We start from the raw sequence: 11,777 nt of genomic DNA, 5'->3' as shown, positions 1-11,777 counted from the left end.
TGTATTCTGTTCTTTACTTTGATTTGGTTATTTGTGTTTGTGTTTGCATAAAGTAGGAATCCCACCACCAAAATAACTGAATAAATAAATAAATAAATTTTTAAAATTCATTGTAGTTTCTGAATTAATTGCCAATGACAGTCATTGCTATCTTGTAATCAAGAAGTCATTGTGAGAATTAGATAAAATTTAAGACATTCATTCTAACTTTTAAGTTCTTTAAAAATTTGGTAATAAAATTAATTTTTTTTATGATTTATGACATAATATATATGTATATATGTGTGTGTGTCACAAAATCTTACTTTAATATACATTTTATGTGATAAATGGAAATTGAAAAACACAAATGTTAGTACACGATTTGACTAAATAAATAATCCTAAAATACAAGTTTATGCATTTTTTATATTTTCCTAAAGTGTGTGATACCCAACATATGTAACTTTTAACTTTTAATTTTTTTAATTGTAACTTTCTACATATAATTTTTTAAACAAATACTTAAAAAGTATAATACTGAAATTCTATAACTGTCCAATAAAATATGAGTGGTTATTTTTTTCTGCTCTCATAAAATTTAGGTGACTTAACTCAATCACAGTTTTTATAATTTTCATAAACTACTTGCTACATTTTCACACTGGCATGAACCCCAAATATTGACTTTCTTACTGTATCATTAAGCAAAATATTTTGTTTAGTTTTTGTTATACCAAACATATATTATCCTATACTAGAAAACTCTCAAGTCAGCAAGATTGTCCATATAATCAACTGACAATAACTTCACTAAATGTCGTACACTTTTCAGTGTTTCTCTTTCAAACATTTGTAAAACATATTCTGGGAACTACTTATCCACTTGATGGACAGAATGTGTAAATGTTTCCATTTGGATCATGGGGTGTGATGTCTGTGGAAATTTAGGATGAGGAGTCAGCAAGATGTAGAATAATCCTTCACAGAATAGATTTCATATTTTACACACCTTTGGTTTCATGTTTTATGCTCTGAACCCAGTTTTCTGGGAGAGTAGAAAACTTGTCAGGGAACATCAAGAATACAGACATATAAGCACTTCCACCCTGGCTTCGGCTATGCAATGGTCTCGACTTATCTGAAACAATGATGCAAATATCAACCTCTTCTGAATCAGGTTACTTTTTAAAATAGTTTGTTAAAGCTACCACAATATTAAGTACTATGAGTATGAATTTAATGCAGTGAGTATATATTTAGTCACCTGAAAGCATAAGATACTCATGTGGTGGTCTTATGATGAAAGTAATAAATTTACGAAGCAGAGGTGTGTAGAGTTGGCATCCGTCCCTTTGCCTAAACATGAAATGACAACAATGCTATTTTCATCAGTTGACATTGCGTATACATCAGTGAACTTCCAGGAGAAATAAACAATGCATCTTATCATGTCAGCTCATGTGCACCAGCCCAGGTTATGTGATAAGCATAAATATTGGAAATTGACCACTCCCTACTGACTGCTGTGGTACAAACATGGCCTTTGTTTTGTTATCTTGCTTTGATGTGTTTATGTAATTTTTTATTATATAAGACATATGTTAAACGGATATGAATATGTAGATGGGATGATGTGTGACTGTAATTCCAGAACTCATCAGATGGATGAACAAGGATTAGAGTCCATGTGGATACTCTTCCACCTACTGAGATTGAGTTGACCTTGCAGAACAGGAAACTGTGATGTTGAAGAATACCACCAAGACTACATCCAAAGCATGTTCAGAAATTCTTGGGAGCTGACAGATTAACAACAAAGCTCTATGCAAATAATTATGAAGAGCAAGGGATGTGATGAACTACTTTGCAACATTGGTGTCTCAGTGAATTTCATTGCATTTGACTGCATTCTGGGGTAAAATGTCAGCACAACATGGCCTATGTTGATATGATATTATGATGTGATATATGTGTGGTGATTAACCATATGACATCATTGACTTATTTTCACACAATGTCAAGGAAATTGTGGTCGTGCACTACTAATTAATATTCACTATTTTGTTTCTTGTATCTGAGTAAATTTAACTTACCTGATATAAAATGTGATGCCATTTTATAAATGTAAAATTTTCAAATATGGACATATCATTAATTACATTAAAATTATTGGAAGAAAGATTTATGCCATCTGAAACCCAAGTTACCTGCACTTAGGACAATTTTTTCCAGTTGGTTTGTCATGTCAAAAACTGAAAAGATATTTCTTGCTCCATCTTACTATGCTTTATTTTGTTATGCTCAGTTATCTCTTAAAAGCCTCTACTTTTCTAGGTTGTGGGTGAAGAATGGAGAGGAGGTGGAGAGGAACTGATCGGAACAGATGGGAGAGAAACTATAATCAGGATGCATTTTATGAGAAAATAATCTAATTTAAATTAATGAAAAAATTGTATATGTGCATATTTGAAAAAATGTTTAAAAATATAAAAATAAGAAAATAAGAAAATGAACTTTTCTGATATGATGTGTGATTGCACAAATTCACATTTATATTGATCATATGTTCTCCTATGAAAATTTACTAAAGCAAATTAAGGATAATAACAAAACTCTAACTTCACAGACAAAATAATTATAACAATGAGAAACAGGAAGAGTTGAAAATAATACCTAACTATATCAATGTCTTAATTACAGCTAAAATAAATAGTATGAAAGAAACATTTATTTTGATGACAGACAGAGTTCTCTGAATTCAAATATGCCATTCCCAGATTTTTTGACAGGTGCTTTTTTGGAAACAGCCCTGCTGAATTTCAAAAGTGTTCATTTAGATTGTCATAGACTTCATGAGACAGAAAGAAAGAATTAAGCTTTTTGAGGAATGCATTTTATATATAAGTCACCATATGTTAAAATTTCTTGAATACTGTATTTTATTGAATTATTTGTAAGATATCTGAAGTGGCATTCAAATAATTTTCAGCATAGTTCCCACTTCTATTAATCCAATTTCACATGGCATAATTTAGTGCACTGAATGATTTCCTTTATTCCAGCTTAATATATATTTATTAAAATATTTAGTTCAGGAAGATAGAATTTGATGTAGAATCAATAGCCATATCCTTATAATTCATAATCAAATTACCATAAATACATTGTATATTTATTATATACATTATAATATATAATCAAATTATATATATCAAATTAATGGTGAATGCATAATCAAATTATAAATATTAGCACTTTGCATCATAATCATAACCCTGATCTGACATGTACTTTCAACTGAAAAATTAAATCAATCAATTATTTCAGATTTTTTTCACATGTTAAAGAAGTAGCACCCCTTTTATATAAATCTCCATCTATGGCATCTCCTCTGTCACCACCCTAAACCATGTGGTCTTTCCTAACATCCAAGTTCTGGATAGCAATTTTATTGAGAAAAGTTCTACCTATTGCCAAATATCCAGAAATATGAACAGATAATTGTTTACTTGTCAGAGCAAAGAAATATGAGTATACATCCAATGAAATATAAAAGCACTTACAGTATTAGCAAGAGCAATAAGAAAGGACACTGAAGTTAATGATTATTTTATAATTGGAGTCATCCAGTCAACACTGTTAGGTTGAAAGGAGGAGAAAATTAAAGTATTTAGCATTTGAACATGGGGGATTCTCTGAAAATTCCCAGTCAGCAAAGAAGAGTTACCACATACTAGCAAATGACACAAAAGCAAAGGATCACATTATTATTACCAACATTTCAACACAAGTAAATTTTCTTTACTGTAAGTTTTGAGACAAAATGTCATTCCTGCACAGGAACCTACATGTTATACCTAAACTTATTAAAATACATTTCTTTTATAACATGTTTTTATGTTTTTAAATTTATGATTGTGTTTTCAGTAAATCCAACAGAAGGTCTTGCTACAGACAGACTTCAGCAATATTACTGTAATTAAAATGTCCATTCAAACTTATAAGTCATTTTTAGAGAGGAGGAGAGATTGAACTCATATTTATTTGAATAATCCTATACTTGCCTTGTGCTCTATTTTTTAAAAAAATATAAAATGCATACTATCACAATGTCTTTCATGTGTAAACATACAAATACACAAACCATATATTTGTACTGAATTATTAAAATCTCAAGCATTGATAAAACTAGAAGATGTTAAATGCATTTTCTCTGATGGATAGAATTACTGTGAATATAACGGCAACTTTAGACTGATTGATAAGGATTGCTGCCCTGTCTATGACAATATCGCAAGCTGCTCTGCTTTAGGAAAAATATTTTAATCAATATTAAGTACCTCTTCTGTGCAAGCAAAGCTGATGACAGCGGTTAACAGAAGAATCTTCATTTTTCTATGTCTCGTTTTCCAGCTTCTTGAGAAATGATCCGTATTTCAGTTGTTACAGAGGATCAACTAAAACACTCTCCATTTGTTTCCCTTTGTGGATTGAATGCGATATAAAGTGTGGTTCATTTTGGAAGCTTGTTTACTTTTCAGAGTGTCCTGTTTGGCAGTCAGTCCAGGACTTAGATTGACACTGTTACATTTTGTCAATGACATTTTCATTCAGGGAAGTCTGCCTTGATGTGATTTATTGTCAAATACACGAGGAAACACATTATATAACCTCAAAAAAAATCATGAGACTGTACTCTTGGATCCTGTGCTATATAAAGGAGAAGGAGTTTCAAACTTCACTTTTTAAATTGCCAATTTATGTTATTATTTGCATCATTAGAAATTCATAAGTTCTGAGCAATAATCTGTGATATTCACTCTACTATTGGACCTAACAGTGAACTGAATGTTCCAAGGGGGGAAAATTCTACCATGATTTCTAAGATTGTCTAAAGAAGCAAATTTTAATGAGTTAGAGCTTGTTAATTTGTAAACAATGAAGATGACAATTTTCATATGCACATTTTAAGGCTACAGAAGATGCAAAACAGAGAACTTACATGCCTTGGTGAAGCACACATCACTGATTCCCTCATCTGCTCTATGACCTTTCTGTGGTCACAAAATCATCGTGGAGTTTAACATTAAGGAATATGAATTTTATGTTTATACAATGGAAATATACTAAATATATTAATATATTCAATTAGGATGGCTTATTTACATTTTTTTCATCATGGTCAGAGCACGCCAGCCTGCAGACCATCATGGTGCTTGAAAGGAATCTGAGAGTCCTGTGTCTTGGAGGCAACAGGAAGTCTAAGCACTTATCCAACTTTCCATCCCTGGTTATAACTTTTAAGGACATTTTCAGGCACTCAGATTGGCCATGTGATTTTGTGCTTAGAATATTTCCTTACCTCATAATCTGATGGTGAAGTGCAACTTAAAATTAGCTGGGGAATCAACCTTGCAGGTTTGAAGGAATTCTATGAACTACAGATGTTCAAATTGTGGCCACATTCTCTGACATCCGTATCCTTATATTTATGAAAGATCATATGAAGAACATGCATGCTGAAGGAAATTTGCACATATTTTCTTTATTTGAATGCTATAAAGAAACTTTTAAAGATTTAAAATGATTCTTTCAATTTTAGAAGCCTGTTGTTTAGTATTCATGTTAGGGATCCCCGTGGAAACTATGCAACAGTACATGAAGCCAAACCATGTCAGTGGTTCATGTAACACGTGCATTCATTCATAAAATGAAATTAATAAATCTTTTTGAAAATGATGGGGTATGCACATGGTCACTTTAAAGACGCACTATCTACAGAATTATTATTCAATGTCATAACATTTAACTTCAAAAAAATTAAAAAAAATTTAATTTCAGTTCAAAGAACTCTAAATCCATTAATTTTTCTTATCAGCTCAGTGTATTGTCATGTTTATGAAGGACGGCCCTGACTGTGATTTAGTGACACAACCCAAGAACTGACCTGATTGTGAGAAGGGTTCAACGACCTCACTCATGACACATGGCACCATCACCCAGGTGGGTGGGCCTGGACTTCGAGAGAAAGCAAGATACTCGGATCATGTGGGACTGGGCTCCACCACCCGACATGTTGACATTAATAATACATTAATATTATATTAATAAATATATTAATAATACACTAAAAGACAGAAAAAAAGAATGCGAGTGAAGGATGAGGCTGAGTGACCAGAGACTTGGGCAGCCAGGAGACTCCTCCATTGAACTCAGATTACCCTGGGAGGAGAGAGCATCCTGGGAGACCAAGGAAACCTCACTTCCATTTCCATCCATAACTTTCCCCAATAATGGACTCTGACCTGGATGTCAAAGTCTAATAAACCCTACTACTACTAATATTAAATAAACACCATCCTCCTGAGTTGATTTTGATTTGAATATTTTATCACAGCAAAAGAAGGAATCTAGAAGAAATGTAAAGCCAGCACAGTGTCATGAGAACTACATTTCCCACAGTGACTTTCTCTGTGTGGTCAGAACTACATTTGGCACAGTGACTTTCTCTACATCATAAAAAGTACATTTCCCACACTGCCTTTCTTTACGTCATCAGAATTACATTTCCCACAGTGCCTTTCTCTACCTCATCAAAACTACATTTCCTGCAATTCTATTCTCTAAGTCATCAAAATGATATTTCCCACAGTGTCTTTGTGTATGTCATCAGAAACACATTTCCTATATTGCCTTTCTCTCTGTCATCAAAACTACATTTCCAACAGTGCATTTGTCTGTCATAAGATCTAGCTTTAATACAGTGCCATTCTCTGTGTCATCACAACTATGTTTCCACAGAGCCTTTGTCTACATCATCAGAACAACATTTCCCACAGTGCCTTTTTATACATCATCAGAACTGGCGCGCCTGCAGGGCTTCAACGGGTTCTCAACCACCCTGAGGATGGAATGATAGGGACAGGAGATACAAAGGAAATACACCAAGTCTAGATTCTGATCAAGGTGCAACTTTATTTTTCTCCAAGAGGATTTATATAGTTCCTGCAGGGTGGGGGGAGCAAGAAGCTGTCATCTGCATAAGGTGGGGCAATCTAACAGGATGTTTGTATAGGATGTTTACAGGGTGAAAGGGTCAAGGGCTCTGACTCAACATCCTTTTGCTTGGCAACCTGACTGTAAGATGATCTAGTTCCCTGTCTTATGGGGATCTGTATTTTTCCACTAACTAGAGATTCTATCCTTGTTCCTGACATCTCCCCCTTCTTAGTAATAAATCTAAGGGCCAATATAAACCAGGTTCGAATGGTCTAAAAGGAGAGCTCTGAAAGAGGCTTTGCATGGAGGATTACAGAGGCCCTATCCCTCTAAAGGTTGTGAAAAAAGGGTCCGAGAGGGAATGTCTCTCCAGACTCAAGCACTACAGGCATCCCCATAGTGCGGGAATCAATGGACTGTGCAGTTTTTTGAGGGAGCGGAAATGGGTAAGTGCAAGGCTGCTACTGCACAACCGCTATGCAACAGGGCATATAATCCAGGCTCTCGGGATTTTGGGGTACCATGGTCCCCAGCCTGTGCAGTCCCATCTGCACTCCAATCATGCCTTGAGTGAGCCTTTTTCCAACACACAGGTGCAGCCATCCCCTAGTGAAGGGGTCTGTGTGGGGCATCTCTCGTCAGGGGAAATTTCAACCCTGGAGTCCTGCATATCAAAGCAGTGGTAATGAACCTGGATCTGCCTGGCCTGCAGGCCTGTTATTTGGCTTTGGATGAACTGAGTGAGACAGGAAAGTGCCCATGGCCCAAAGGCAAGGATCAGGAGCAGGCCTACACAAGGTCCTAGGAGGGAGGACAGAAGGATTGTTAGCTAAGGGGAGGCGGAAAACCAATTCTGGAACCACCCAAGCTCTTGTTCTCCTTTTCTTTTTCTCTTTTTCTAGTCTTTTTCTAACTTACCATTCTGTCCCTGAATACCCCGGTGTGGTAAAGAAGCAACATTCCTCTTTGAGCCCAGTACAAAGGCCACCCTGTTGTAGAAAGAGGAGATCCAGGCCTCTCCTGTTCTGTAGAACTACCTCAGCTAGGGAGGAAAGGGCTGACTCGAGGGCAGAAATTCCCTGTTCAAATTGGGCAATATCCTCGTCTATGCACAGTTGAAGCTCAGAGTAATGTTGGTTGGACAGGACCAGAGATGCAGTACCTGTGCCTGTTCCCACTGCTCCAACCCACAACAGGACTGCTAAGGTGATGGCAGTAACAGGCTCCTGTCAAGGCAGTCATCTCAGCGTGGCTTCTCTTCCTAGAGATCTAGGAATTGATCTGAGGAATAATAGGTTAGTCTAGGTGGAAGGGACCTAAGTACCCTGAGTAGCAACATAGCGGCCTGACCCAGTGATCTGCAGGTGCACTACATATGATGGGATCAGTGGGCTTCCTCTGCCATCAGTGTTACAGGATTTTTAAAAGGGTATCATTATAAGCAGAAGGTTAGAATCAACTGAGCAAGAAAGGTTTGGGTCTATGGCACATGCATGTGCCTAGTACAAGGCATCTAGTTGCCTAGCCTGCAGGGCTACAATGGGTTCTCAACCACCCTAAGGACGGAATGATAGGGACAGGAGATAAAAAGGATATACACCAAGTCTAGATTCTGATCAAGGTGCAACTTTATTTTTCTCCAGGAAGGTTTATATAGTTCCTGCAGGGTGGGGAGAGCAAGAAGCTGTCATCTGCATAAGGTGGGGCAAGCTAACAGGATTTTTGTATAGGATGTTTACAGGGTGAAAGGGTCAAGGGCTCTGACTCAATGTCCTGTTGCTAGGCAGCCTGACTGTAAGATGATCTACTTCACTGTCTTATGGGCATCTGTATTTTTCCACTAACTAGAGATTCTGTCCTTGTCCCTGACAAGAACCACATTTTCCACAGTGACTTTCTCAGTGTCATCAGAACTACGTTTCCCAAAGTGCATTTCTCTACATTTTCAGTATTATATTTTCCAGGTGCCTTTCTCTGCATCATGATAACTACATTTCCCACATTGCCTTTCTCTACATCCTCAGAACTATATTTCCCACAGGGCCTTTCTCTATGTCATCAGAATTACATTTCCCATAGTGCCTTTTTCTGTTATCAGAAACACATTGCCCACAATGTGCTTCTCTGTGACATCACAACCACATTTCCACAGTGTCTTTCTCTATGTCCTCAGAATTTCATTTCCCATCGTACCTTTCTCTACATCAGCAGAACTACAGTTCCCACAGGGCCTTTGTCTAAGTAATCAGAACTACATGTCCCAGAGTGCCTTTCTCTACAACATCTGGACTTCATTTCCCACAGTGTCTTTCTCTGTGTCATCAGAACTACATTACCCACAGTGCCTCTCACTGTTTCATCAGAACTACATTTCCCACAATGCCTTTCTCTGTGTAATCAGTACAACATGTCCCACGGTGCCTTTCTCTATTTCATCACAAGTACATTTCCCACAGTGCTTTTGTCTGCCTCATCAGAACATTTCCCAAAGTGCCTTTCTCTGCATCAACAGAACTATATTTCACAAAGGGCATTTCTCTAAGTCATGGGAACTACCTTTCCCACAGTGTATGTCATCAGAACTACATTTCCCACAGTGCCTTTCTCTATGTCATCAGAACATTTCCCACAGTGCCTTTGTCTATCTACTCAAAACTACATTTTCTGAAGCTTCTTTCTGTACATCATCAGAACTACATTTCCCCCATTGGCTTTCTCTACATCATGAGAACTTTATTTCCAACAGTGGCTTTCTCTCTGTCATCAAAACTACATTTCCCATAGTGCCTTTTTTTTCTGTTATAATTACTAGCGTTCCCACAGTGCCAAACTCTGTGTCATAACAACTGCATTTCTACAGTATGGTGATATTTTATTTGTATTAAAATGTTATTTGTATGTTAATAAATAAAGTTGCCAAGGGGTCAGAGCTATTAGCAAGCCATAAGAAAGCAGGGCAGTGGTGGCATATGCTTGTGATTCCAGCACTTGATAGGCAGAGCTGGGTAAGTCTCTGTGTGTTCAGGGATACAGCCATTATTGGATACACATGCCTTTAATCTTAACACCAATCATGGAAAACCTGGAGGCCTATACAGATAGGCCATGAGGAGGCGGTCATGTGGTTGGGTTTACAACCAATGAGAAGGCAGGACAGGAACTCTATATAAAGACTTTAACACAGGGGTAGCTCTGGTTCGGAGAGGTAGGACCACCACAGGAGGAAGGGTAAGGTTTTAGCTCTTAGCTCTGACCTTTTGGCTTTCTTCTTTGCATTGGTTCTGTGTTTCTTATTTAATAAGAAAGTTGGATACATCTACAAATGGTGTCCAACATGGTGGCAAGAGTTTCCACCTAAAACCTGAGAAAAGATTCTAAAACGGAGCTAAAAACAGCTTCCTAATTGTCTCTCTCAAATGAGCGGCAGCTGCCGGTTTGAGCTACTGGTGGGTTCCTAGCGCGTGCGTTCGACCTGCAGTATGGCGGGAATGAGGCCTCTGCAAGTGGCACATTAAGCTGCATGGTGGATTTAGCCTTTCCTGGTACAAAACAAAAAAAGAGGTTTCTGGACTACACACTGCTTGGATAAAAGCATAGACCCACGATAGCTCCCAGAGCTCATGGTAAACCACCGCCATGCTGGGAAGCTGAGGTGGGTGGAGCCAGCAGCCACAGCTGCTGCAGTTTAAGGCAATAGATTCACAATAAGACAGATTCAGATGTAATAGTTTACAATGTGTGTAAAAGATACATAGGCTTGAAAGAGACAAAAAAGGTGATATATAAAGTTAAATAAACAAATACATAGTTTTAAAAAATAAAGTCCTTAAAGAGACAGTAAAATTAATATAAAAAATAAGCCACGTAAAGATGAGTATTACACAGAGAATCTGGATTGTGTTGTCTTTGGGATTTTTAACTGCAGAAAAACATTTGATTGTAAAAGCTGTTGAGTTATGCCAAAATGTATATTTTAAGATACCTTGACTTCAAAATTTGGATATAAGGATATGTTGCTTTGGAAAAGAGTCTCTTTTGTTTCCACAGAAAGCCAGAGGCTATGGATTTGTTCAAGATTAAGATACATCAGTTTTGACCAGCCAAGACCCCCCGAAAGGTCTCCGATGGCACCATGACCCCGATGATCCAACATCCAGAATGGTTTGAGGGCAACTGGCTCAGACAATATAGCCTCATGGACTATTCCATAATCCTAAAATTTTCTTTGTGTCCCCATAAGATACAGCGCCCCCCTCCAGCAGGAAGTAGTAAGAGAAGCTATGCCCAAATTCCCAAATTATATGTAATTTTACTTTGTTAAGGTTAAAACCTTCCTTTTTGAAAAAAAAGGGGGGAAGTGCTGTGGGATGTTCTGTATGGCAAATGTGTTGCTAATTAGTCAATAAATAAAACACTGATTGGCCCTTGGCTAGGCAGGAAGTGTAGGCAGGACAAGGAGGAGAATAAAGCTGGGAAGTGGAAGGCTGAGCCAGAGACACACTGCCAGCTGCCATGATGAGAAACAGCATGTGAAGATGCTTGTAAGCCACAAGCCATGTGGCAAGGTATAGATTAATGGAAATGGATTAATTTAAGCTGTAAGAACAGTTAGCAAGAAGCCTGCCATGGCCATACAGTTTGTAACCAATATAAGTCTCTGTGTTTACTTGGTAGGGTCTGAGTGGCTGTGGGACTGGCAGGTGAGAGAGATTTGTCCTGACTGTGGGCCAGGCAAGAAAACTCCAGCTACACTACAGGGCCTTTCTCTATGTCACCAGAACTGCATTCCCCCCAGT

Source organism: Peromyscus californicus, unplaced genomic scaffold, assembly GCF_007827085.1.
Source record: "Peromyscus californicus insignis strain IS unplaced genomic scaffold, ASM782708v3 Scaffold_29__1_contigs__length_610611, whole genome shotgun sequence".
Classification (NCBI taxonomy): domain Eukaryota; kingdom Metazoa; phylum Chordata; class Mammalia; order Rodentia; family Cricetidae; genus Peromyscus; species Peromyscus californicus.
Note: the sequence above shows the minus strand (reverse complement) of the source record.